The following is a 7,017-nucleotide window of genomic DNA, read 5'->3' as shown; positions in this document are numbered from 1 at the left end:
TCTATCTATCTATACCTATACTAATTCTTGACTTCCTACAAATTCTCACGTTAATCAGTAATTAGGAGCCATTAATCTGGTGGGACCGAATTACTACAGTGTAGATCAGCCCATATAATACTCCGTGGAATCTTTTCTCAATTCTGAAAAAAAAACAACCCAAGGTCCAAGATTTGTTCGGTTGTGTGTGCAGATAAAAAAGAACGTTTGGGTCGGCCACGTACTACTAATCCACCGTTTCTTTCTCTCCTAACTAAAGCAAATTGTCCCCTAAAAAACTGAAGCAAACTGTTCGCAAAAAATATTTTAACAAATCTCTATCTCTTTAAAAAAAGGTATATATCTACTCATATACTCCAGCTATCTCCTTCCGTCTATAAAAAAAGACCATCTCTTACGTCCATCATAACCAAAAAGAGGCTATCTCCTTGCGTAACTGAAAGGAAACAAATTTTTTGGGCAGATTGAAAAGAACGACCATGGGACTCCTCTCCTTCTTTCTCTAGGACGGGACTCCTCTGCTTATGATTCATGTACAAATCAGCTTCTGCCTCCACGGATGGCTGCGAGGACGGGATCGATTATCTGCAGGCAGCCGTTCTCACTTCCCAAACCCTCCTCCCGTTCTCATATCGTGCGGAAAAGAAAATCGTCCCTCGCTTCCATGCTTCAACTGCCTCAGCGGGGGCCCCAATGCGAGAGCTGGATGGCCTCCACTACGAGCATGCCGTCATGGCCCTCAAGTCATCCGTCTATCCTTGCAATCATGGCCGGTGCGTCCTTTCTTCTGTCTTCACAGAGTTCATGGAGCACCTAAATTAATTTGGATCATCTCTGGGGAATATCGCCAGGTTCCTTCTTGCCCGGCTGTACAAAGTCTGGTGCCAATTTGTTGGGCTAGAAGCATATGAATTACTGGAAGTTAGAATTGGAAAGGTCCCTTTATGCATTTGCATATATTACCAAACAGGAGGTTATGGATGATGAGCAGTTGAGGACCGGTGACAATCTGTTAGTATTTGAGAACGATGATCCATGGACTATTTTGTTTGTAAATCTGTTCCACGTACTAATGAAATATTATTTTTTTGAATTGCTGGAAGCTTTATGAATGTATACGTTTTATATTTTGAGCAGTGAAAATACTGTACTTATATAGAAAATATTTTTTTTCGTTTTCTCTGTAATATGCATGCATATTCTGGGATGTTTTCCAGGTGTCCCATGGTTTCTAATGGATTTTTCTTGAAACTTTACACTGAGGGTGCTTTGATTAACCTGGTATTCGTTTGAGTGCAACAACAGTGGCATAATAGCCAGGGATTGGTTAGTAATCATCATTGATTATTTCAGTATTTCTGATTTGGAGAATGTATGTTTGACTTCATTTAGCTCATGTCATCCATCTCTTTTTGAAGCATGTACGTGTGCAGTTTTGTGATCGTCCCAGTATGCAAGTAAAATGCACTTCAATACAACAATGCAGTTTTGTGCCTCAAGGCATCGGTCTATCCCTGCAATCAATGCTGGTGTGTCCCTTCTCCTATCTTCACAAAGTTCATGGAGAATCTAAATTAATTAGGATCATCTCATTAACATATTTTGGTAATCTCACCAGGTTCTTTCTCACCCCGCTGTACAAAGTGTGGTGCCAGTTTGTTGGATAGAACCATAAGATTTACTGTGATTCAGAATTAGAAAAAACCCCTTTATTCATTTTCATATATTACCACACATGATTTTATGGATGACGAGCAGATGAGGACGGTGGCGATCCATGAGTATTTGAGAACGACGATCCATGAATTAATCCGTAGATTTATTTTGTTCGTAAATCTGTTCCACATACAAATGAAATATGGATGGTTTTGAATTGATGGAAAGCTTCATGCAAGGATCTGTGCATACTGTGCTATCAGTTGGCGGCCAAGGCGGCATTAGATATTACAAGTTTATGGAGATAGCAAGTCGATAGGATTAAGTATTTATAGTTTTTTAGCAATAACATATGCCAGGAGAAAATCATGTATTTTTGTGATACTTAGTTCATCCATGTTTTTCGTCCGTCAGTCATTATTAAGGTAAAATATCCTATCGTCTAATATAGACTATGTTATTCATATTTCTTCTATTAAAAGTTAGTTTAACAAAATAATTAAGTACGGTCTCAGTTTCATTAGTAGTCAGAAAGGAAATCCTTAAGCTATTGTAATTATGTCTCCACATGCATAGGAATCAAACACTATAAAATTATTTATAATGTCTATTCCTTCCATGTTTAGTATATCTTAGTAAAACTTCATTGTGCTACACTGGAGAAATTATATTCGTAGTGTTCCTTACCAGAAGGCTTTTGCTGCATAAATGTTGTTTGCACATTAATGAGATATAAGCTACTTAGTTTTCTATTTGCAGAAATGACCTATATTTTATAAGTTGCTTTGATATTAGCTACTTCATCCCTTCTCTTTAATATCAAGTAAGAAAAATGCAAGAGGCCATTTGTTAAGTGTACTTTCTTCCTTATCCACATATCATTGGAAAATATACCATTATGTGGCTGCTTTTCGAACTAGACTTCTATGTTTTGTTATTGCTAAATTGCTAAAATGCTATTATGCAAAAAAAAAACTGATCAAATATTATAAGCCTAAATCTGCATCGTAATTCTGATCCCCCGTACAAGTCTGGTCTCCACTGGTGACTAGGATATTAAGCCCGCAGGCCCAAATATCTCCAACGAACTGGTGTTATTTCTATATGGTGATACTTTAGTTCTGAATACTGGAAACTTTTGTATGTTCTACCTACTTCAAAGTATTATGGAAGGGGAGAAATTGCACCACATTTTAAATTGGATACTAACCTCCTTTATAGCATTGTGTTCCTATGTTGTATGTGCTTAAAAGTTGGAAAAGATATCACACTGCTTCCATATAAAAGATTCACGCATCTTGATGGTTATTACACCAACGTACGTAGTGTTGCTAATCAGAATCTTCCTGAACCAAGTGTATTTTTCCTATGGATAAGCATCGGGAATTTTTTCATGCTTTGGAAATTATCGTACATCTTTTATTGATCAATATGATTCACTGCCGCGTATTTTCTAATGATAGTCCGTGCAATTGGCATACACGAACATGTTTGATGTATTGATTTGTTTTGTTTTTCTCACTTGAGTCATAAACTGTTCTATTTTTGCATAAATTTTTCAAACAGGGGCGCTTTATTTGTGCATAAATAAAGATAAGGACTCTCTAAATCTTAATACATCTAACCATTGGTCTCAACATTGAAATTATACACCATCATCATGGTCACAATAAGGACAGTAAGGTTACCTATTACATCCTTCGTTAAACAATAAGAAAACTTCCACCATAAAGTAACACTAATTTTATCACCCATGGATTCTTTAACCGAAAAGTGTGTCGAGATATTCCAGCTGGCATTCTCAATATGCTAGCCCGTGCGAATGCACGGGTTGACGACTAGTATGTATTAATCAACTTTGATCGTGTGACAACGCATCGTTCCACAATGTAGTGCCTGTAGATTTTTTAAGAAGTCAAACTTTGCAAACTTCGACCAAGTTTGTAGAGAAAAATATTTATATCTACAATACAAAAATATATAATGCGAAACTACATCGTATGATGAATCTAGTGATATATGTTTCGCACTCTAGATATAAATATTTTTCTCCACAAACTTGGTCAAAGTTTGTGAGGTTTGACTTTTCAAAAAATCTATAGGCACTACATTATGGAACGGAGGGAGTAGTTATTACCACTGTATAATTTTTTGGACACCAGACAAACGGTGGAGTACATATACGAAGAGAAGAGGCGCACGCACGCAGTCAGTCTCTCGCTGTCTCGGACACATGAGAGTTACGTAAAGGCATCATTAACAAATAAACCTTAAAACCCTAGGTGCATGATTGCTGCATGCGCGGGTACCGGCAGCGGACCTTTGTAGGAATAGTCAGCTCACGTGATAATTTGATCCGTAGGAGTTAATGGTCGGGGCCACAGGTGAACAACCTGGAGGTGGTGGCTCGCCAGTTGCCACAAATCGAGTAGCCACATTTAAAATATTATTTTTTAGCGGGGTAAGAGTTCCGATATTCAATGGCGCATTATAAGTACTAAGTAGTTTTTAGAATGATTGGTATGGAGCGAAAATGGAATTCATAACTACTACCTCCTTGGCGTATGGTTGTATGGGTTTATGTTGCTAGATGTAGAACCTGGTAGTTCTAGGGCAAATACTATGGTTTAGATGTTGGTTTTCAGTAATGAAAATAAGAAGGTGGAAACACTTCTTTGATTAAAAAAACTACTACCTCCGTTCCAGTTTACTAGTCCCCATCGTAGTTTGGGTCAAAGTTTGTCCATGAATTTTACTTGTAAAATGTGAATGGAAAACGAATTTTTGTTATACCCAAACAAAAAGGGACTGGAGGGAGTGATTGCTCTAACATGGACGCGACCTCTCATAGCGCAGGCATTGAACCGGCGCGCCGGCCAAGAGGGCCCCACTCGCTGCAGGCCCGGCTGAACACGCCTCCTCGCCACATGCAACCGGCTTTAGACTGCCCCGCCTGCCTCAATTGAACCCACGCGTGTGCCGGCAACACGTCCTTCCACGAGCCGATCGGCATTTTAGAACACAAAAAATGACCAAAAAATAATTAATTATGCATGGTCTTGACTTGTTGTGCTCGTAGTGGTAGCAGGAACTAGAGGTTTTTCTTTAATTATAACTCTCCTCACATTTTTTTGGCTTTGAAGTGAATCATGGTTGTGGACATTATCTACGAATGTGCAAATATCTATGAACAAGAGTTTGATGTGGAAGTTGAACTTGGAATGTCGGGCTTGCACGTGAACTATACCATGTCCAATGCTTCGTCTGTTATTGTTTGGAAAGTAATTGTTGTTATTACATGACCCAAAAAATTTATTTTGTGCCACAGTAGATGCACGTACATTACAACAGGCATGCTGCTATGTCTTGAGCTTGCGTTGGTTTTCCCCGAAGAGGAAGGGATAATGCAGCAGAGTAGCGTAAGTATTTCCCTTAGTTTTTGAGAACCAACGTATCAATCCAGTAGGAGCCCACACTCAAGTCCCTCGTACCTGCACAAAGCGATAGCTACCCGCAACCAACGCGATTAGGGGTTGTCAAGCCCTTCACGGTCACTTACGAGAGTGAGATCTGATAGATAGAATATTTTTGGTATTTTTGATATAAAGATGCAAAGTAAAAAGTAAAAGCAAAGTAAATGGCAAAACAATATAAAAGTGATGGAGATTTATATGATGAGAATAGACCCGGGGGCCATAGGTTTCACTAGTGGCTTCTCTCGAGAGCATAAGTTTTCTACGATGGGTGAACAAATTACTGTTGAGCAATTGACAGAATTGAGCATAGTTATGAGAATATCTAGGCATGTCATGTATATAGGCATCACGTCTGTGACAAGTAGATCGAAACGATTCTGCATCTACTACTATTACTCCACTCATCGACCGCTATCCAGCATGCATCTAGAGTATTAAGTTAAAAATAGAGTAACGCTTTAAGCAAGATGACATGATGTAGAGAGATAAATTCTTGCAATATGAAATAAACCCCATCTTGTTATCCTCGATGGCAACGATACAATACGTGTCTTGCTGCCCCTTCTGTCACTGGGAAAGAACACCGCAAGATCGAACCCAAAGCTAAGCACTTATCCCATGGCAAGAACTACCAATCTTGTTGGCCAAACCAAACGGATAATTCGAAGAGACTTGCAAAGATAACCAATCATACATAAAAGAATTCAGAGAAGATTCAAATATTGTTCATAGATAGACTTGATCATAAACCCACAATTCATCGGTCTCAACAAACACACCGCAAAACAAGAAGATTACATCAAATAGATCTCCACAAGAGAGGGGGAGAACATTGTATTGAGATCCAAAAAGAGAGAAGAAGCCATCTAGCTACTAACTATGGACCCGAAGGTCTGAGGTAAACTACTCACACTTCATCGGAGAGGCTATGATGATGTAGAAGCCCTCCGTGATGACGGCCCTCTCCGGCGGAGCTCCGGAACAGGCCCCAAGATGGGATCTCGTGGATACAGAAAGTTGCGGCGGTGGAATTATGTTTTTGGCTCCTGTTCTGATCGTTTGGGGGTACGTGGGTATATATAGGAGGAAGGAGTACGTCGGTGGAGCACCGAGGGTCCCACGAGGCAGCGGGCGTGCCCTAGGGGGGCGCGCCCCCTACCATTGTGAGCACCTCTTTGCTTCCTTGTAGTAGGGTCCAAGTCTCCTGGATCACGTTCGGTGAGAAAATCACGTTCCCGAAGATTTTATCCCGTTTGGACTCCCTTTGATATTCCGTTTCTTCGAAACACTGAAATAGGCAAAAAACAGCAATTCTGGGTTGGGCCTCCGGTTAATGGGTTAGTCCCAAAAATAATATAAAAGCGGAAAATAAACCCCAATATAGTCCAAAACAGTAGATAATATAGCATGGAGCAATCAAAAATTATAGATACGTTGGAGACGTATCAGGCATCCCCAAGCTTAATTCCTGCTCGTCCTCGAGTAGGTAAATGATAAAAAGAGAATTTTTGATGCGGAGTGCTACTTGGCATAATTTCATTGCAAAATTTCTTAATTGTGGTATGGATATTCAGATTAGAAAGATTCAAGACAAAAGTTCATATTGACATAAAGAATAATAACACTTCAAGCATACTAATAAAGTAATTATGTCTTCTCAAAATAACATGGCCAAAGAAAGTTATCCCTGCAAAATCATATAGTCTGGCTATCCTCTATCTTCACCACACAAAGTATTCAAATCATGCACAACCCCGATGACAAGCCAAGCAATTGTTTCATACTCTAACTTTTTCAAAACTTTTTCAATCTTCACGCAATACATGAGCGTGAGCCATGGACATAGCACTATGTGGAATAGAAGGGTGGTTGTGGAGAAGACAAA

At 39.3% G+C, this 7,017-nt stretch overlaps 1 long non-coding RNA gene across 1 annotated transcript; it reads left to right on the top strand.

Annotated features, from left to right (window-relative positions):
- The first annotated feature begins 426 nt into the window (after positions 1-426).
- On the top strand, positions 427-1,223 carry LOC123131000 (uncharacterized). The gene is made up of 2 exons (XR_006464047.1): positions 427-773; positions 852-1,223. It is a non-coding gene; the product is annotated as an uncharacterized lncRNA (long non-coding RNA).
- Positions 1,224-7,017: the final 5,794 nt, after the last annotated feature.

The sequence above is a fragment of the Triticum aestivum genome, chromosome 6A (assembly GCF_018294505.1).
Source record: "Triticum aestivum cultivar Chinese Spring chromosome 6A, IWGSC CS RefSeq v2.1, whole genome shotgun sequence".
Lineage (NCBI taxonomy): Eukaryota > Viridiplantae > Streptophyta > Magnoliopsida > Poales > Poaceae > Triticum > Triticum aestivum.
This window is presented reverse-complemented; position numbering and strand designations above follow the sequence as displayed.